This window comes from Dermacentor variabilis, chromosome 11 (assembly GCF_050947875.1).
Source record: "Dermacentor variabilis isolate Ectoservices chromosome 11, ASM5094787v1, whole genome shotgun sequence".
Classification (NCBI taxonomy): Eukaryota; Metazoa; Arthropoda; class Arachnida; order Ixodida; family Ixodidae; genus Dermacentor; species Dermacentor variabilis.
This window is the reverse complement of record NC_134578.1, coordinates 113,311,778-113,331,786: the sequence shown is the minus strand read 5'-3', so window position 1 is coordinate 113,331,786 and position 20,009 is coordinate 113,311,778. Positions and strand designations below refer to the sequence as shown.

The 20,009-nt window shown below is 49.0% G+C and overlaps 10 non-coding genes across 10 annotated transcripts; all 10 read left to right on the top strand.

The window, feature by feature from the left end:
• Nucleotides 1-5,798: 5,798 nt before the first annotated feature.
• TRNAG-UCC (transfer RNA glycine (anticodon UCC)) lies at nucleotides 5,799-5,870 on the top strand. Its single transcript has one exon. It is a non-coding gene; the product is annotated as a tRNA-Gly (tRNA).
• Nucleotides 5,871-6,142: 272 nt separating this feature from the next.
• TRNAG-UCC (transfer RNA glycine (anticodon UCC)) lies at nucleotides 6,143-6,214 on the top strand. Its single transcript has one exon. It is a non-coding gene; the product is annotated as a tRNA-Gly (tRNA).
• Nucleotides 6,215-6,490: 276 nt separating this feature from the next.
• TRNAG-UCC (transfer RNA glycine (anticodon UCC)) lies at nucleotides 6,491-6,562 on the top strand. Its single transcript has one exon. It is a non-coding gene; the product is annotated as a tRNA-Gly (tRNA).
• A 275-nt stretch (nucleotides 6,563-6,837) lies between these two features.
• On the top strand, nucleotides 6,838-6,909 carry TRNAG-UCC (transfer RNA glycine (anticodon UCC)). Its single transcript has one exon. It is a non-coding gene; the product is annotated as a tRNA-Gly (tRNA).
• A 276-nt stretch (nucleotides 6,910-7,185) lies between these two features.
• On the top strand, nucleotides 7,186-7,257 carry TRNAG-UCC (transfer RNA glycine (anticodon UCC)). The gene has a single exon. It is a non-coding gene; the product is annotated as a tRNA-Gly (tRNA).
• Nucleotides 7,258-7,533: 276 nt separating this feature from the next.
• Nucleotides 7,534-7,605, top strand: TRNAG-UCC (transfer RNA glycine (anticodon UCC)). The gene has a single exon. It is a non-coding gene; the product is annotated as a tRNA-Gly (tRNA).
• Nucleotides 7,606-14,262: 6,657 nt separating this feature from the next.
• Nucleotides 14,263-14,334, top strand: TRNAG-UCC (transfer RNA glycine (anticodon UCC)). The gene has a single exon. It is a non-coding gene; the product is annotated as a tRNA-Gly (tRNA).
• A 273-nt stretch (nucleotides 14,335-14,607) lies between these two features.
• Nucleotides 14,608-14,679, top strand: TRNAG-UCC (transfer RNA glycine (anticodon UCC)). The gene has a single exon. It is a non-coding gene; the product is annotated as a tRNA-Gly (tRNA).
• Nucleotides 14,680-14,955: 276 nt separating this feature from the next.
• TRNAG-UCC (transfer RNA glycine (anticodon UCC)) lies at nucleotides 14,956-15,027 on the top strand. The gene has a single exon. It is a non-coding gene; the product is annotated as a tRNA-Gly (tRNA).
• A 276-nt stretch (nucleotides 15,028-15,303) lies between these two features.
• On the top strand, nucleotides 15,304-15,375 carry TRNAG-UCC (transfer RNA glycine (anticodon UCC)). Its single transcript has one exon. It is a non-coding gene; the product is annotated as a tRNA-Gly (tRNA).
• Nucleotides 15,376-20,009: the final 4,634 nt, after the last annotated feature.

Here is a 20,009-nt window from a genome sequence, read left to right as displayed (position 1 = left end):
ATGTGTGAAATTGACCTTTTCTTTTATTCGTGGTAAAAGCGGCGTTCTATCGTTAGAAAAAAAAGAAATACACTCCTAGATTACCATAATGCGAAGGCAATGCATCTGCCTGTTAAATCCATTCCGTGCGCTGGGCGTCATTTTATTCCGGCTGTGTCGACACTCTCGTTGCAAATAACAACTGAAGTAAGACTGGTTGGAACAACCGAAAACACGCGTCGGTGGTATAGTCATTCTGCTTCCGGCTTCCGAGCTGAACGGATCGCGGGATCATGGGCTCCAATGGAGCGGCATATGCGGCTGTTAGCCGCGGCAACAGGCTTTCGACGGAAGAAGATAAAGATTACCAGATAATTTTGCCTCGCCTACCTACAGGACGTATTGTTTTGAACACAGTTTTTTTGCACGGCGACGCTCGTGTTCGCCCGTTTCGTGTAGAAGATTTTCGAGACGCGCTTCAAGCTGTTGGTATGCTCTCTGGCGTCGTCGCCCTTGGAGCATACCAAATCAACCATGTATGGGCGGTGACGATGAAGACAGCCGAGGCTGCCGAAAAGCTGGCGGCCCTGAAGGAGCTGCAGGTGAAGGGGCGTCGCTGCCTGGTCATCGACCCCAAGGAACAACAGGTGAAGCTTCGTATCCACTGGCTTCTGCATGGGGTGGACGACGAAGACGTCAAGACCGCGCTGGCCTCCTTCGGCAAGGTGACGGAAGTGACCCGGGAGCGCTGGCGAGTGGATGGCGTTTCCGACAAGGGCTCGACGACCCGAGCAGTGCTGCTGCAGCTGAAGGCAGGAATGAAAGTCGACGACCTGCCCCACCAGATCCGCGTCGCCGGCGAGCTTGCGCTGGTGGTAGCCCCAGGACGTCCCATGCAGTGCCTGCGCTGCCGGGGCTCTGGCCACGTTCGTCGTGAATGCAAGGTTCCCCGTTGCTCGCGGTGCAGGCTTTTTGGACACAACGACGCGGACTGTGTGCGTTCATACGCAGTAGCCGCGGGTTCGGCGGAGAGCGAGCCGTCGACGTTAGACCATGTAATGGACGTGACCGAGGCGGAGGAAGCGGCCACGGGAGCTGGAAACAGCAAAGTGGCGGCAGAAACCGGCGCGACGAGCAAGCAAGCCGAAGGAGGAAGGAATATCCCTCCCCCCAAAGAACCAGCGGCTACAGTCGAGAGCGTGAAGACGGCCCCGCAAGAAAATGAGAGCCACCAGCCAGCTACGGATGCAACGCAGGCAGAGGCGGACGACAACGCGACCCCTGCTAGCGCCCGCGTCGAATCCGTCTCGGCACCGGTCAAGAGATCCCTGCAGCACGAGGAGAAAGTCGACGGAAAGGCCGGCGGTGACTCCGAGGCACCACCCGCTAAGACGCTACCTGGAAGGCGCTCCACCCTCAAGCCCAAGCCGAACCTGGAGACTGACCGTAGGCTAACCCCGAAGCCGACCAAAGAGGAACCCGGGCGACGGCCGCCGGATGGCCACGGAGGCGTCTAGCGGTCAGCTAGACGTTAAGGTGAGCACCATGCTCCGGGCCTTCTCCCCTCCGGTTTTCACCAATAATGGCTACCAACCCGTCGCTTAGCCTCGGCACGCTAAACGTTCGAGGTCTGGCCGCCAAAAGGAAACAGAGTCAGGTTTACAGACTACTAGTGGACCACGACCTCGACGTTTTAGCCGTGCAAGAAACCAAGGTAGACGGCGAGGAGGAGACCGGGAGCATGGTGCAAAGGTTCACGTATAACTACTATACGGTAGTGAGCCACGCCTTAGGGACTTCGGCAGGGTGTGTGCTGTTCGTGAGGAAGCTCCCTGGTCTTGTTATAGATGGTTACTTCTCCTGTACTCCTGGTCGACTTGTCTTTTGTGACTTCAGCTATTGTAATGTCCAATGGCGCGTGTTTTGCATTTATGCGCCTAATACTGTGCAAGAGAGGGCAAATTTCTTTTCGAGTTTAAAGCATCATTTACATGTGCAAAAAATGATAGCCTGTGTAGGCGACTTCAACTGCGTATTGAAAGCTGAGGATAGGTCTACGCGTCGCGTGGTTTGTGACAAAAGTAGTGATATCCTGGCGCAGATCACACACGAATTCGAATTAGAAGATATCGCAGAATGTTTTCGCGGTCACGGAGACTTAAGCTACACTCACTTTCAGGGCACAAGTAACGCACGCTTAGACCGTATCTATCTTTCATATGATTTAGTTGAAAAATGCCAGTGCTACACAGTTACGGCCATATCATATTCTGACCACTGCCTGGTAAAATGCACGGTGGGCAGGAAGAAAGAACGAAACAAGTTCGTCTGGGAACTGTGGAAATTGAATGCAGAGCTGTTACGGGATGAAACTTTTAACGAAAATGTAGTGGCTGCTCTGAATTCTTTTGGAACAGACAGTTCTACGAAATTTGGTGAGGAATGGGAGTTGCTGAAGCAAAGCATTAAATTGAAGGCAATTGAAAGAAGTAGCGTACTGCGATATGAACAAAAGGCCAGAGAAAAGGATTTAACAACATTGCTAGAAAAATTTGCGAAGCTTGAATGCATGCAACCTGGCGCCTATCAACAAGATATGCGCGCCGTTAAGAAGAAGCTCGAGGTATTCGACGAAGATCGCTTCCGAGGTGCGCTAGTGCGCGCCAGAGCAGAAAGGCTATCATGCGGGGAAACGCCAACGAAAAGAGCACTGGGGTTAGAAAAAAAGCACTCGAGACGTAAGCAGATTGAGGCTATCGAATATGAAGGGGTGGTGTTAACGGATAACAATAATATAGGGCGTGCTTTCTTTGAGCATTACAAAGAACTTTTTACATTCAGGCCTGTCAACATGCACGATTTCAAGAAGTTATTTTTGCAACGAATCCCACAGCTGTCGAGTGAGGTTAAAGAAACCTTAGAACGACCATTAACAGAACATGAAGTGATGAAAGCCATCGAAGACCTGAATCCTGGGAAGTCGCCAGGTCCAGACGGTCTTTGTGCCGCTTGGTACAAATCGTTCAAGAGCCACCTAGCTCCTATGTTAACAGCAGTTTTCAATGAAGCATATGAACTGAAAATACTCCCACCATCCTTTGGCCAGTCCCATACAGTACTAATACCGAAAACAGAAGAGACCGAAAAGCTCAAGCAACTTTCCTCCTACAGACCCATAGCGCTTACTAACTGCGACTACAAAATATTGATGAAGGTGTTGGCACGACGGGTCCAGTCAGTTATTCAGGAAGTAGTCGGCCCACACCAGACGTGTGGTATTCGTGGAAGAACCATTTTCACTAACATCCATAAAATGAAGTGTGTGCTGGAGTGTTGTGACGCCATGTGCGATGCAGTAGCCATCCTCCAGCTAGACTTGGAGAAGGCGTTTGAATGTGTTTCTCACGACATATTGCTTACCATCCTTGAACACGTTAATTTTGGCCACATAATCGCTGAAGGGGTGACCATAGCGTACCGGAGCTGCTATACCAGACTTATAATTAATCAGATGTTGGGGGCCCCCATTAACGTGAAGCGCTCCGTTCGCCAGGGTTGTCCACTCAGTCCACTCCTGTTTTGTGTCTACATAGAAACGCTATGTCTGGCCATCATTGAAAATGAATGTATTAAGGGGTTTAGTCTTCAATCAGCAGAAGTGAAGCTACTGGCATACGCTGACGATGTGGCTGTGTGCTGTAAGGACAAACAAAGTGTATTGAATACTGTTAACATCGTCAAAAAGTTTGGTAACGTCACTAACAGCTACGTTAACTGGCAGAAATGTTTGGGGTTTTGGCATGGAAGATGGGCGTCTACACCAGACCACTTTTCGAACGTAAACTGGGTCACGACGCCAGTTAAGTACCTTGGAGCACCCCTTGATGCCTACAAGGACAGTAGCGAGTACTGGAAGGAGCGGACAAAATAACTAAAAGAAAAAGCCGACCGATGGAACGCCTGTTACTTGTCAATATTCGCGAGAGCTACAGCGTGCAACATGTTTCTCGTGACAAAGATCTGGTACGTAATGCAGGTACTACAGTGCTCTCGTATTAATGTGCAGAAACTGCACCGCGTGTTCGCTGTATTCGTGTGGGCATCGAGCTGGGAGCGATGTAGCCGAGATAATCTCTTCCGGCGCGTGAAGGATGGTGGTCTGGGGTTGGCGCACCTCTTCTTGCGTCAACTGGTGAATAGATTCTCCTTCTTTCGAGATACAAACGACCCATTTCTGCGCACGGTGATCCAAATGAGGCTGTCAAGATCACTTCCCGAATTCATTGTAGGTACGGAAATAATGCCAGGACCAGTCCGTGGTTTCTTTCGGGAAATAGTTCAGAGTGTTTCCTTTTTGCGTGTTCGTTTTTCAAGTGCATATTTGTGGAGAGTAAAACGGAAAAAGTTATATCGTGATTTATGTGACAGTGTTTTGCTGGTACCTATGTACAGAGCCCCGTACAGTGGAGGCCCAGGCCTAGATGTATTGAAAAGGGTGAAGAAGATGCCAGTTCAACCAGCCACTAAATCGTTCTTTTTTAAATTACACACTGGTACTGTACCTGTTAAAATCTTCCTTGAACAACGTGGGTTCTACATGCCATGCGTAACCAACTGCCTTATATGTAAAAAAACAGAAAGCATAGATCACGTCTTCATCCACTGTTGGGAAGGGGTCTTTTTCTGGGACGTGTTACAAAGGACTCTAAAAAAGGAGCTACCTATAGATCCCCACGGAATCAGGTTTCTGCCAGTATATGACGACGAAGGTTTCCCGTACGACCTGATCATGCTTACGGGCCTCCACTGTTTATGGCGCGCAAGAATGGCGGGTTACCATTGTGACCCGGATGCCCGACCGGCGCGTCTGTACTTTTGTGAATCCATGCAACGGTATGTGGAAGTGATCAAGATGCAACAGCCTGTTCCTGAGTGGCTGTCGAGGGTTTAACCCCTTACAGCACTAAAGGAATTTTAATCCGACAACGTCGTGCCACAGTAGCGGACGGCAGCGAATGTAAATATTACTGTTCCTTGTTCCGTTTGTGTATTCATCCCTTTTTGCTTCTTTGGTCTTTGTTTATATCATTTAGGAATTTGTGTTGTGATATGTCGAGGTCTGGCAATAAAGAAAAAAAATAGTGGTTAGCATAGCTGCCTTCCAAGCAGTTGACACGGGTTCGATTCCCGGCCGACGCAAATATTTTGTGCACATGCCCACACATAAGCTCCTCGTATCTATGCACATTATCAGTTGGCATGTGTGAAATTGACCTTTTCTTTTATTCGTGGTAAAAGCGGCGTTCTATCGTCAGAAAAAAAAATACACTCCTAGATTACCAAAATGCGAAGGCAATGCATTTGCCTGTTAAATCCATTCCGTGCGCTGGGCGTCATTTTACTCCGGCTGTGTCGACATTCTTGTTGCAAATAACAACTGAAGTAAGACTGGTTGGAACAACCGAAAACTCGCGTCGGTAGTATAGTGGTTAGCATAGCTGCCTTCCAAGCAGTTGACCCGGGTTCGATTCCAGGCCGACGCAAATATTTTGTGCACATGCCCACACATAAGCTCCTCGTATCTATGCACATTATCAGTTGGCATGTGTGAAATTGACCTTCTCTTTTATTCGTGGTAAAAGCGGCGTTCTATCGTTAGAAAAAAAAAGAAATGCACTCCTAGATTACCATAATGCGAAGGCAATGCATCTGCCTGTTAAATCCATTCCGTGCGCTGGGCGTCATTTTATTCCGGCTGTGTCGACACTCTTGTTGCAAATAACAACTGAAGTAAGACTGGTTGGAACAACCAAAAACACGCGTCGGTGGTATAGTGGTTAGCATAGCTGCCTTCCAAGCAGTTGACCCGGGTTCGATTCCCGGCCGACGCAAATATTTTGTGCACATGCCCACACATAAGCTCCTCGTATCTATGCACATTATCAGTTGGCATGTGTGAAATTGACCTTTTCTTTTATTCGTGGTAAAAGCGGCGTTCTATCGTCAGAAAAAAAAATACACTCCTAGATTACCAAAATGCGAAGGCAATGCATCTGCCTGTTAAATCCATTCCGTGCGCTGGGCGTCATTTTATTCCGGCTGTGTCGACATTCTTGTTGCAAATAACAACTGAAGTAAGACTGGTTGGAACAACCGAAAACACGCGTCGGTAGTATAGTGGTTAGCATAGCTGCCTTCCAAGCAGTTGACCCGGGTTCGATTCCCGGCCGACGCAAATATTTTGTGCACATGCCCACACATAAGCTCCTCGTATCTATGCACATTATCAGTTGGCATGTGTGAAATTGACCTTTTCTTTTATTCCTGGTAAAAGCAGCGTTCTATCTTTAAAAAAAAAGAGAAATACACTCCTACATTACCATAATGCGAAGACCCTGCATCTGCCTCATAAATCCATTCTGTGCACTGGGCGTCATTTTATTCCGGCTGTGTCGACACTCTTGTTGCAAATAACAACTGAAGTAAGACTGGTTGGAACAACCAAAAACGCGCGTCGGTGGTATAGTGGTTAGCATAGCTGCCTTCCAAGCAGTTGACCCGGGTTCGATTCCCGGCCGACGCAAATATTTTGTGCACATGCCCACACATAAGCTCCTCGTACCTATGCACATTATCAGTTGGCATGTGTGAAATTGACCTTTTCCTTTATTCGTGGTAAAAGCGGCGTTCTATCGTTAGAAAAAAAGGAAATACACTCCTAGATTACCAAAATGCGAAGGCAATGCATCTGCCTGTTAAATCCATTCCGTGCGCTGGGCGTCATTTTATTCCGGCTGTGTCGACATTCTTGTTGCAAATAACAACTGAAGTAAGACTGGTTGGAACAACCGAAAACACGCGTCGGTAGTATAGTGGTTAGCATAGCTGCCTTCCAAGCAGTTGACCCGGGTTCGATTCCCGGCCGACGCAAATATTTTGTGCACATGCCCACACATAAGCTCCTCGTATCTATGCACATTATCAGTTGGCATGTGTGAAATTGACCTTCTCTTTTATTCGTGGTAAAAGCGGCGTTCTATCGTTAGAAAAAAAAAGAAATGCACTCCTAGATTACCATAATGCGAAGGCAATGCATCTGCCTGTTAAATCCATTCCATGCGCTGGGCGTCATTTTATTCCGGCTGTGTCGACACTCTTGTTGCAAATAACAACTGAAGTAAGACTGGTTGGAACAACCAAAAACACGCGTCGGTGGTATAGTGGTTAGCATAGCTGCCTTCCAAGCAGTTGACCCGGGTTCGATTCCCGGCCGACGCAAATATTTTGTGCACATGCCCACACATAAGCTCCTCGTATCTATGCACATTATCAGTTGGCATGTGTGAAATTGACCTTTTCTTTTATTCCTGGTAAAAGCAGCGTTCTATCTTTAAAAAAAAAGAGAAATACACTCCTACATTACCATAATGCGAAGACCCTGCATCTGCCTCATAAATCCATTCTGTGCACTGGGCGTCATTTTATTCCGGCTGTGTCGACACTCTTGTTGCAAATAACAACTGAAGTAAGACTGGTTGGAACAACCAAAAACACGCGTCGGTGGTATAGTGGTTAGCATAGCTGCCTTCCAAGCAGTTGACCCGGGTTCGATTCCCGGCCGACGCAAATATTTTGTGCACATGCCCACACATAAGCTCCTCGTACCTATGCACATTATCAGTTGGCATGTGTGAAATTGACCTTTTCCTTTATTCGTGGTAAAAGCGGCGTTCCATCGTTAGAAAAAAAAAAAGAAATACACTCCTAGATTACCATAATGCGAAGGCAATGCATCTGCCTGTTAAATCCATTCCGTGCGCTGGGCGTCATTTTATTCCGGCTGTGTCGACACTCTTGTTGCAAATAACAACTGAAGAAAGACTGGTTGGAACAACCGAAAACACGGGTCGGTGGTATCATTCTGCTTCCGGCTCCCGAGCTGAACGGATCGCGGGATCATGGGCTCCAATGGAGCGGCATATGCGGCGGTTAGCCGCGGCAACAGGCTTTCGACGGAAGAAGATAAAGATTACCAGATAATTTTGCCTCGCCTACCTACAGGACGTATTGTTTTGAACACAGTTTTTTTGCACGGCGACGCTCGTGTTCGCCCGTTTCGTGTAGAAGATTTTCGAGACGCGCTTCAAGCTGTTGGTATGCTCTCTGGCGTCGTCGCCCTTGGAGCATACCAAATCAACCATGTATGGGCGGTGACGATGAAGACAGCCGAGGCTGCCGAAAAGCTGGCGGCCCTGAAGGAGCTGCAGGTGAAGGGGCGTCGCTGCCTGGTCATCGACCCCAAGGAACAACAGGTGAAGCTTCGTATCCACTGGCTTCTGCATGGGGTGGACGACGAAGACGTCAAGACCGCGCTGGCCTCCTTCGGCAAGGTGACGGAAGTGACCCGGGAGCGCTGGCGAGTGGATGGCGTTTCCGACAAGGGCTCGACGACCCGAGCAGTGCTGCTGCAGCTGAAGGCAGGAATGAAAGTCGACGACCTGCCCCACCAGATCCGCGTCGCCGGCGAGCTTGCGCTGGTGGTAGCCCCAGGACGTCCCATGCAGTGCCTGCGCTGCCGAGGCTCTGGCCACGTTCGTCGTGAATGCAAGGTTCCCCGTTGCTCGCGGTGCAGGCTTTTTGGACACAACGACGCGGACTGTGTGCGTTCATACGCAGTAGCCGCGGTTTCGGCGGAGAGCGAGCCGTCCACGTTAGACCATGTAATGGACGTGACCGAGGCGGAGGAAGCGGCCACGGGAGCTGGAAACGGCAAAGTGGCGGCAGAAACCGGCGTGACGACCAAGCAAGCCGAAGGAGGAAGGAATATTCCTCCCCCCAAAGAACCAGCAGCTACAGTCGAGAGCGTGAAGACGGCCCCGCATGAAAATGAGAGCCACCAGCCAGCTACGGATGCAACGCAGGCAGAGGCGGAAGACAACGCGACCCCTGCTAGCGCCCGCGTCGAATCCGTCTCGGCACCGGTCAAGAGATCCCTGCAGGACGAGGAGAAAGTCGACGGAAAGGCTGGCGGTGACTCCGAGGCACCACCCGCTAAGACGCTACCTGGAAGGCGCTCCACCCTCAAGCCTAAGCCGAACTTGTAGACTGACCGTAGGCTTACCCCGAAGCCGACCAAAGAGGAACCCGGGCGACGGCCGCCGGATGGCCACGGAGGCGTCTAGCGGTCAGCTAGACGTTAAGGTGAGCACCATGCTCCGGGCCTTCTCCCCTCCGGTTTTCACCAATAATGGCTACCAACCCGTCGCTTAGCCTCGGCACGCTAAACGTTCGAGGTCTGGCCGCCAAAAGGAAACAGTCAGGTTTACAGACTACTAGTGGACCACGACCTCGACGTTTTAGCCGTGCAAGAAACCAAGGTAGACGGCGAGGAGGAGACCGGGAGCATGGTGCAAAGGTTCACGTATAACTACTATACGGTAGTGAGCCACGCCTTAGGGACTTCGGCAGGGTGTGTGCTGTTCGTGAGGAAGCTCCCTGGTCTTGTTATAGATGGTTACTTCTCCTGTACTTCTGGTCGACTTGTCTTTTGTGACTTCAGCTATTGTAATGTCCAATGGCGCGTGTTTTGCATTTATGCGCCTAATACTGTGCAAGAGAGGGCAAATTTCTTTTTGAGTTTAAAGCATCATTTACATGTGCAAAAAATGATAGCCTGTGTAGGCGACTTCAACTGCGTATTGAAAGCTGAGGATAGGTCTACGCGTCGCGTGGTTTGTGACAAAAGTAGTGATATCCTGGCGCAGATCACACACGAATTCGAATTAGAAGATATCGCAGAATGTTTTCGCGGTCACGGAGACTTAAGCTACACTCACTTTCAGGGCACAAGTCACGCACGCATAGACCGTATCTATCTTTCATATGATTTAGTTGAAAAATGCCAGTGCTACACAGTTACGGCCATATCATATTCTGACCACCGCCTGGTAAAATGCACGGTGGGCAGGAAGAAAGAACGAAACAAGTTCGTCTGGGAACTGTGGAAATTGAATGCAGAGCTGTTACGGGATGAAACTTTTAACGAAAATGTAGTGGCTACTCTGAATTCTTTTGGAACAGACAGTTCTACGAAATTTGGTGAGGAATGGGAGTTGCTGAAGCAAAGCATTAAATTGAAGGCAATCGAAAGAAGTAGCGTACTGCGATATGAACAAAAGGCCAGAGAAAAGGATTTAACAACATTGCTAGAAAAATTTGCGAAGCTTGAATGCATGCAACCTGGCGCCTATCAACAAGATATGCGCGCCGTTAAGAAGAAGCTCGAGGTATTCGACGAAGATCGCTTCCGAGGTGCGCTAGTGCGCGCCAGAGCAGAAAGGCTATCATGCGGGGAAACGCCAACGAAAAGAGCACTGGGGTTAGAAAAAAAGCACTCGAGACGTAAGCAGATTGAGGCTATCGAATATGAAGGGGTGGTATTAACGGATAACAATAATATAGGGCGTGCTTTCTTTGAGCATTACAAAGAACTTTTTACATTCAGGCCTGTCAACATGCACGATTTCAAGAAATTATTTTTGCAACGAATCCCACAGCTGTCGAGTGAGGTTAAAGAAACCTTAGAACGACCATTAACAGAACATGAAGTGATGAAAGCCATCGAAGACCTGAATCCTGGGAAGTCGCCAGGTCCAGACGGTCTTTGTGCCGCATGGTACAAATCGTTCAAAAGAAACCTAGCTCCTATCTTAACAGCAGTTTTCAAGGAAGCATATGAACTGAAAATACTTCCACCATCCTTTGGCCAGTCCCATACAGTACTAATACCGAAAACAGAAGAGACCGAAAAGCTCAAGCAACTTTCCTCCTACAGACCCATAGCGCTTACTAACTGCGACTACAAAATATTGATGAAGGTGTTGGCACGACGGGTCCAGTCAGTTATTCAGGAAGTAGTCGGCCCACACCAGACGTGTGGTATTCGTGGAAGAACCATTTTCACTAACATCCATAAAATGAAGTGTGTGCTGGAGTGTTGTGACGCCATGTGCGATGCAGTAGCCATCCTCCAGCTAGACTTTGAGAAGGCGTTTGATTGTGTTTCTCACGACATATTGCTTACCATCCTTGAACACGTTAATTTTGGCCACATAATCACTGAAGGGGTGACCATGGCGTACCGGAGCTGCTATACCACACTTATAGTTAATCAGATGTTGGGGGCCCCCATTAACGTGAAGCGCTCCGTTCGCCAGGGTTGTCCACTCAGTCCACTCCTGTTTTGTGTCTACATAGAAACGCTATGTCTGGCCATCATTGAAAATGAATGTATTAAGGGGTTTAGTCTTCAATCAGCAGAAGTGAAGCTACTGGCATACGCTGACGATGTGGCTGTGTGCTGTAAGGACAAACAAAGTGTATTGAATACTGTGAATATCGTCAAAAAGTTTGGTAACGTCACTAACAGCTACGTTAACTGGCAGAAGTGTTTGGGGTTTTGGCATGGAAGATGGGCGTCTACACCAGACCACTTTTCGAACGTAAACTGGGTCACGACGGCAGTGAAGTACCTTGGAGCACCCCTTGATGCCTACAAGGACAGTAGCGAGTACTGGAAGGAGCGGACAAAACAACTAAAAGAAAAAGCCAACCGATGGAACGCCTGTTACTTGTCAATATTCGCGAGAGCTACAGCGTGCAACATGTTTCTCGTGACAAAGATCTGGTACGTAATGCAGGTACTACAGTGCTCTCGTATTAATGTGCAGAAACTGCACCGCGTGTTCGCTGTATTCGTGTGGGCATCAAGCTGGGAGCGATGTAGCCGAGATAATCTCTTCCGGCGCGTGAAGGATGGTGGTCTGGGGTTGGCGCACCTCTTCCTGCGTCAACTGGTGAATAGATTCTCCTTCTTTCGAGATACAAACGACCCATTTCTGCGCACGGTGATCCAAATGAGGCTGTCAAGATCACTTCCCGAATTCGTTGTAGGTACGGAAATAATGCCAGGACCAGTCCGTGGTTTCTTTCGGGAAATAGTTCAGAGTGTTTCCTTTTTGCGTGTTCGCTTTTCAAGTGCATATTTGTGGAGTGTAAAACGGAAAAAGTTATATCGTGATTTATGTGACAGTGTTTTGCTGGTACCTATGTACAGAGCCCTGTACAGTGGAGGCCCAGGCCTAGATGTATTGAAAAGGGTGAAGAAGATGCCAGTTCAACCAGCCACTAAATCGTTCTTTTTTAAATTACACACTGGTACTGTACCTGTTAAATTCTTCCTTGAACAACGTGGGTTCTACATGCCATGGGGAACCCACTGCCTTATATGTAAAAAAACAGAAAGCATAGATCATGTCTTCATCCACTGTTGGGAAGGGGTCTTTTTCTGGGACGTGTTACAAAGGACTCTAAAAAAGGAGCTACCTATAGATCCCCACGGAATCAGGTTTCTGCCAGTATATGACGACGAAGGTTTCCCGTACGACCTGATCATGCTTACGGGCCTCCACTGTTTATGGCGCGCAAGAATGGCGGGTTACCATTGTGACCCGGATGCCCGACCGGCGCGTCTGTACTTTTGTGAATCCATGCAACGATATGTGGAAGTGATGAAGATGCAACAGCCTGTTCCTGAGTGGCTGTCGAGGGTTGAACCCCTTACAGCACCAAAGGAATTTTAATCCGACAACGTCGTGCCACAGTAGCGGACGGCAGCGAATGTAAATATTACTGTTCCTTGTTCCGTTTGTGTATTCATCCCTTTTAGCTTCTTTGGTCTTTGTTTATATCATTTAGGAATTTGTGTTGTGTTATGTCGAGTACTGGCAATAAAGAAAAAAAAAAAGGGTCGGTGGTATAGTGGCTAGCATAGCTGCCTTCCAAGCAGTTGACCCGGATTCGATTCCCGGCCGACGCAAATATTTTGTGCACATGCCCACACATAAGCTCCTCGTATCTATGCACATTATCAGTTGGCATATGTGAAATTGACCTGTCTTTTATTCGTCGTAAAAGCGGCGTTCTATCGTTAGAAAAAAAAATTACCGACGATTACGTTACTTCCTAACGCGAAATTTGAGCGCAGCAAATAAGCTGTTTCACCTTTTCGATAGATTGAGGCAAAGAAATCGAGCAACACATGTATGCGCTATCACAGAATTTTTTTTTTCACACGTATTTCTTTAACAAAGACTCCACTAACAGTTCTTGACAGTCATGAAGGAAGCTTTGTGGTCGGAGAAATAGACTGATATATGTTCGACTTGGTACACCAATGCTTGATTCTCAAAGACGAGATCTATACAAGTGCCTCGCGAGGTTGTCACAGCCGTGGGGCGCGTTACGAGCGAGAGGATCGGGATGTTCTCCCGCATAAGTGTTAGGAAATTGCTGTTTGTCTTTATGTCAAGCCGCCACCGATCTGGCTCTCTGATTGCCACCGCACAGGGCGAACGGCAGCGGCAATTTCGGCTCAGGCGGTGCACATATACAGATCCGCCGCCACCGATCTGGCTCTCTGACTGCCACCGCACAGGGGTTGCATTGGAGGAGGAGCGAAGAAAGGAATTAAGTTCGAGCCGGCGCTTTGACAACCGGAGACTCGCAGGAAGAGGGGGGAGGGGGGCGGCGTGTACACCCAGCGGCAAACGATGGGGGCAGAAGCGCGCGCAGCAAGCGGACAACACGATAAAGGGAGGAGGGAAGAGATAGCAGCGACTGACTGATGCCGCTGACGCCGATAGTGAGTCAACCCCAGCTGCGGAGTTGGTTTCAGGGACAACGCCGCCGATGCCGACACAAACAATATGATACCCTCGCTTCCGCAGCGCTAAGAACCAGGCCTAGCCGTGGGAAGGTGGTCACGTATTCATCGACGTGCCGGGGCCTACGTTAAATAACCGGCGCGTCGGCAACTGAAGAGCACCCTATCCGCCACACAAGAACAGGGGGGGGGAGGACCCTTTCCTCCTCTTTCTGCATGGCGGCGACGGTGTTCCATGCAGTCACGTTATCTTGACTCTCTAGCGGCGTCAGCGGCATCCAGCGGTATCAGTCGGTCGCTGCTAGCGCTGGAGGGATGAAAGGGGGGCGGAGCTGGTTACGAGGCCGACGACAACGCCGACGACGACGCGAAACCCAGGAACGGACGCCAAAGAGCTGCGCTCTAAAAAGAAATGCACTTCGAGATTACCATAATGCGAAGGCAATGCATCTGCCTGTTAAATCCATTCCGTGCGCTGGGCGTCGTTTTATTCCGGCTGTGTCGACACTCTTGTTGCAAATAACAACTGAAGTAACACTGGTTCGAACAACCGAAAACACGCGTTGGTGGTATAGTGGTTAGCATAGCTGCCTTCCAAGCAGTTGACCCGGGTTCGATTCCCGGCCGACGCAAATATGTTGTGCACATGCCCACCCATAAGCTCCTCGTATCTATGCCCATTATCAGTTGGCATGTGTGAAATTGACCTTTTCTTTTATTCGTGGTAAAAGCGGCGTTCTATCGTTAGAAAAAAACAGAAATACACTCCTAGATTACCATAATGCGAAGGCAATCCATCTTGTTAAATCCATTCCGTGCACGGGGCGTCATTTTATTCCGGGTGTGTGGACACTCTCGTTGCAATTAACAACTGAAGTAACACTGCTTGGAACAACCTAAAACACGCGTCGGTGGTATAGTGGTTAGCATAGCTGCCTTCCAAGCAGTTGACCCGGGTTCGATTCCCGGCCGACGCAGATATTTTGTGCACATGCCGACACGTCAGCTCCTTGTATCTCTGCACATTATCAGTTGGCATGTGTGAAATTGACCGTCTCTTGTATTCGTGGTAAAAGCGGCGTTCTATCGTTAGAAAAAAAAAGAAATACACTCCTAGATTACCATAATGCGAAGGCAATGCATCTGCCTGTTAAATCCATTCCGTGCGCTGGGCGTCATTTTATTCCGGCTGTGTCGACACTCTTGCTGCAAATAACAACTGAACTAAGACTGGTTGGAACAACCGAAAACACGCGTCGGTAGTATAGTGGTTAGCATAGCTGCCTTCCAAGCAGTTGACCCGGGTTCGATTCCCGGCCGACGCAAATATTTTGTGCACATGCCCACACATAAGCTCCTCGTATCTATGCACATTATCAGTTGGCATGTGTGAAATTGACCTTTTCTTTTATTCGTGGTAAAAGCGGCGTTCTATCGTTAGAAAAAAAAAGAAATACACTCCTAGATTACCATAATGCGAAGGCAATGCATCTGCCTGTTAAATCCATTCCGTGAGCTGGGCGTCATTTTATTCCGGCTGTGTCGACACTCTTGCTGCAAATAACAACTGAACTAAGACTGGTTGGAACAACCGAAAACACGCGTCGGTAGTATAGTGGTTAGCATAGCTGCCTTCCAAGCAGTTGACCCGGGTTCGATTCCCGGCCGACGCAAATATTTTGTGCACATTCCCACACGTCAGCTCCTTGTATCTATGCACATTATCAGTTGGCATGTGTGAAATTGACCTTCTCAATCGTGGCAAAAGCGGCGTTCTATCGTTAGAAAATAAAGAAATACACTCCTAGATTACCATAATGCGAAGACCCTGCATCTGCCTAAAAAATCTATTCCGTGCACTGGGCGTCATTTTATTCCGGCTGTGTCGACACTCTTGTTGCAATTAACAACTGAAGTGGGACTGCTTGGAACAGCCGAGAACATGCGTCGATGGTATCATTCTGCTTCCGGCAGCCGAGCTGAGCGGTCAGCAGAATCATGGGCTCCAGTGGAGCAGCGACAGCGGCCACTTTTGGACGCGGAAACAGGCTGAGTGGCCATAAGGAATATGCATTTATCTTGCCCCAACTGCCTAAAGGACAAGTGGTGATTAACACCGTATTTTTGCACGGTGATGTTCGTGCCAGACCTTACAAGGTCGAGGATTTTAGAGACGCCCTACTGCCGACGGGACTCTTGCCTGACGTGGTATGCATAGGGGCGTACCAGATCAACCACGTCTGGGCAGTGACCCTCAGCGACGCGACTGCCACAAGAAGGATGCTGGACCTTAAGGAACTACAAGTTAAGGGACGACGGTGCGTCATCGTTGACCCGCAGGACCAGCAAGTGAAGATTAAGCTTCACTGGTTGCTGTACGGCGTTGCCGACGAAGACGTCCGGACGGCGTTCGCGGCTTTCGGTAAGGTGGAGGAGGTGAGCCGTGAGCGGTGGCGCGTGGAAGGCATCGGGACCAAGACCTCAACGACCAGGACCGTCCTCCTCAAACTGAAGGGCAGGGTGAAGGTTGACGACCTTCCGCATCAGATCCGCGTCGGCAGTGAGTTGGCCTTGGTCGTCGTTGCCGGTGGACGGATGCAGTGCCTGCGCTGTCACGGCACGGGACACGTCCGCCGAGAGTGCAGAGTCCCCCGCTGTTCCCAGTGCAGACGTTTCAGCCACGTTGATGCGGACTGCGTGAAGTCTTATGCCGCTGTGACAGGCTCACCAGCTATTGACGTGGCGGCAGAGCACGTGAGGGACGTGGCCGAGGCGGAGGATGCGGCTAAAGGAACCGGTGACAAGGTCTCGACAGCTACAACTAGTGGGTCGACGACTCTGGAGGTGGACGGAAAGGCGGCTGAGGCTACCCAGAAACCGAGTAGGGCGGAACAGGTCGCTACGACTGAGGGGCAGGCGACGGGAAGCGTCAGTGAAGACGCACCTGACGACGCGACCGCAATGCAGCAGGACGAGGGCGTCACCGACAACGACCGTACTGGGGCTCTTGCTGCCTCCGTCAAGCGCACAAACGACCAGACGAAGGACCGCGAGGATCGGGCACCCACCACCAGTGAAGGACCGCCGACGAAGACGCCTCATGGGAGGCGGATGGGCTACAAGCCAAAGCCCAATGTACCGCCTGAAAGGAAGCCTGCCGACAAAGCGGCCACGTCTAAGGACACCAACAAACCGGGAGGTCCCGGAGGCGGCTAGCTGATGGCCTGTCGTGAGCGGTAAGCACCATGCTCCGGGCCTACTTTACTTTTCCGTTAGGTCAAGATGGCTCAAATACCGTCCCTTAGGATTGCCACATTAAACGTGAGAGGGCTGGCGGCTAGTCGTAGGCAAAGTCAGGTGCTACGGTTGGTCACTGACCACGACATAGACGTACTAGCCGTCCAGGAAACTAAGGTTGAAGGAGAGGAGGAGACCAGGAGCATGGTGCGACGTTTCACGACTAGGTATTTTGTGGTGGTTAGCCATGCGGTAGGCACGGCTGGAGGGTGCGTTCTTCTTGTGAAAAAGCTGCCTGGACTGCAGATTCAAAGTACTTTTTCGTGTCAGTCAGGAAGGATTGTTCTCTGTGATATTGTTAGGTGTGATGCTGAATTCCGCGTCTTATGCATATATGCGCCGAATTCAGTAGATGAGCGCGTCCGTTTTTTTTCGAACCTTACACAATATGTATGTTGTAATATGCGCGTGATGCTGTTAGGCGACTTTAATTGTGTGTTGAGTGCTGGAGACAGAGTCAATAATGCAGGTGTGCGTGACCGAAGCAGTGAAGTGTTATCAAATTTAATTAATGAAAAAGAACTCGATGATGTTTATGAATGTCTGGAAGGGGGGCGTCAAGTGACTTTTACACGTTTTCAGGGCAGCAGCCATGCGCGTTTGGACCGAATGTACATTTCATTGGATACAATTCCAAGATGCCACGGTTACTGTGTAGTACCAGTGTCGTTTTCAGATCACGGCCTAGTGAAATGTAACGTAGGTATAATGAAAAGGAGACATGTATTTAAATGGGACATGTGGAAAATGAATGCCTTGTTACTAAATGACCAGCCCTTTTTGCAGGTGGTACGGGATGCGGTTAATGAAGTTCAATATGATGCTGAGGGAACAATCGTCGAGAAGTGGGAATGTTTTAAACAAAAGGTTAAAATGAAAGCGATAGAAAGATCCAGTTGCAAAAAGTTCGAGTAAGAAATGAAAGAAAAGGGTTTAAGAACACTGGTTGGGCAGCTGCTAACGCTTGAGTGCAGAGCGCCTGGTGCGTACACAGACGATGTGCGCAACGTCAAAGAAAAACTTGAACTTTTTGACAAGGAACGATATCAAGGTGCAATAGTGCGCGCACGAGCAAACGCACTAGCGGCAGGGGAGACGCCCACAAGAAGGGCGCTCGGCTTGGAGAAGGCGCATGGACGAAGAAACCATGTCGACCAGATTTTAGTGAACGGGAATGTCGTTGAAGACAGTGATAGCATTCGTCAAGCCTTCTTTGAGTACTATCAGTCGCTTTTTGCATTTCAGGAAGCGAATGTTGAGGGCTTTAAAGCAGGTTTTCTGCATCGCATGCCACGTTTGAGCGATGACGTAAAAAAGCTATTGGAGGGAAAAATAATGGCGAGCGAAGTCGAAAAGGCAATCGACGATTTGAACATGGGTAAATCGCCGGGACCTGATGGAATCAGCGCGGGTCTATATAAAGCTTTTAAAAGAGAGCTGGCGCCTTTGCTTGCACATGTATTCAATGACGCGTACGAAAAGAAATCATTACCACCTTCCTTTGGAAAAACGCACACCATTCTAATATCGAAGAGCGATCAAATAGACAAACTCAGATTCGTGTCATCCTACAGACCGATTTCACTAACAAACGTCGATTATAAAATATTTATGAAGGTTTTAGCTAGCAGGCTTCAAGGCGTGATCAAGGAAATAGTCGCAGACCATCAAACTTGTGGCATCAAAGGGCGGTCTATTTTTTCAAACATCCATAAGATGCGATGCGTGCTCGAGTGCTGTGTCGTCACCGGTGGCGGTGTTGCAGTTCTTCAGCTCGACCTAGAGAAAGCGTTCGATTGTGTCGCTCACGTTATTTTGTTTGCCATCTTAGATCATGTTAATGTCGGTTCCATCATCACTGAGGGCGTGGCCTTGGCGTAGCAGAATTGCACAACAAGATTAATTGTTAATAAGTCTCTGGGGGCCCCCACTAACATCATGCGTTCAGTGCGCCAAGGCTGCCCCCTCAGCCCGCTGTTATTTGCTATCTACGTAGAAGCAATGTGTGTAGCAATTAATGAAAATGACGGAATACGGGGTTTCAGATCGGCAGCGACAGAAGTGAAGTTGCTTGCATATGCAGATGACATTGCAGTGTGTTGCACTGACAAACCGAGTGTAATGGAAACAATATCTGTAGTAAAGCATTTCTGTGCCGTAACGGGTAGCAGAGTAAACTGGGGCAAATCGCTAGGGCTGTGGCACGGGGACTGGTTTTCTGCACCCGACTATTTCGCGAACGTGAACTGGGTGAAAACTCCGACAAGGTATCTGGGTGTTCCCCTAGACAGGTACAATATCAGCGTCGAATACTGGAGGAACCAAACCAAAGAACTGAAAGAAAAAGTAGATAAATGGAAAGGTAATAACCTGTCCATGTTTGCAAGAGCGACAGTTTGTAACATGTTTTTTATTACTAAGTTATATTACGTCTTGCAAACCCTGTATTGTTCTAGAGTAAATGTGCAAAGGCTGCACAGAGTGTTTGCGGTTTTCATCTGGAGATCAACGTGGGAACGGTGCAGCCGAACAAATTTGTTCAAAAGAGTTAAGGATGGGGGTGTGGGCCTGGCGCATCTTTTTTTTCGTCAAGTTGTAAACCGATTTTTGTTTTTTCGCGATGTGCGCGATCCTTTTCTGCGCACCGTATGCCAGCTAAGGTTGAGTAACGCTTTGCCGGCACATGTTGTTAGCACGGCAAGCATGACGGGAACGCTGCGTGGATATTTCAAGGAAGTGGTCGACAGTGTACACTTCCTTTCTGTTCGTTTTACAAATGATTACCTTTTTGAAGTGAAAAGGAAAACATTGTATAGAGATGTATGCGACATTGTTTTCCCAGTGCCCTTATACAGAGCCATATACAGTGGAGGGCCAGGACAGGATGTACTTACAAGAGTAAAACACATGCAGGTGCCACCAGGGGTAAAGACCTTCTTCTTTAATCTACACACCGGAACGCTCTCCGTGAAGACGTTTCTGGAGGAAAGGGGTTGTCTCGTACCTTGGG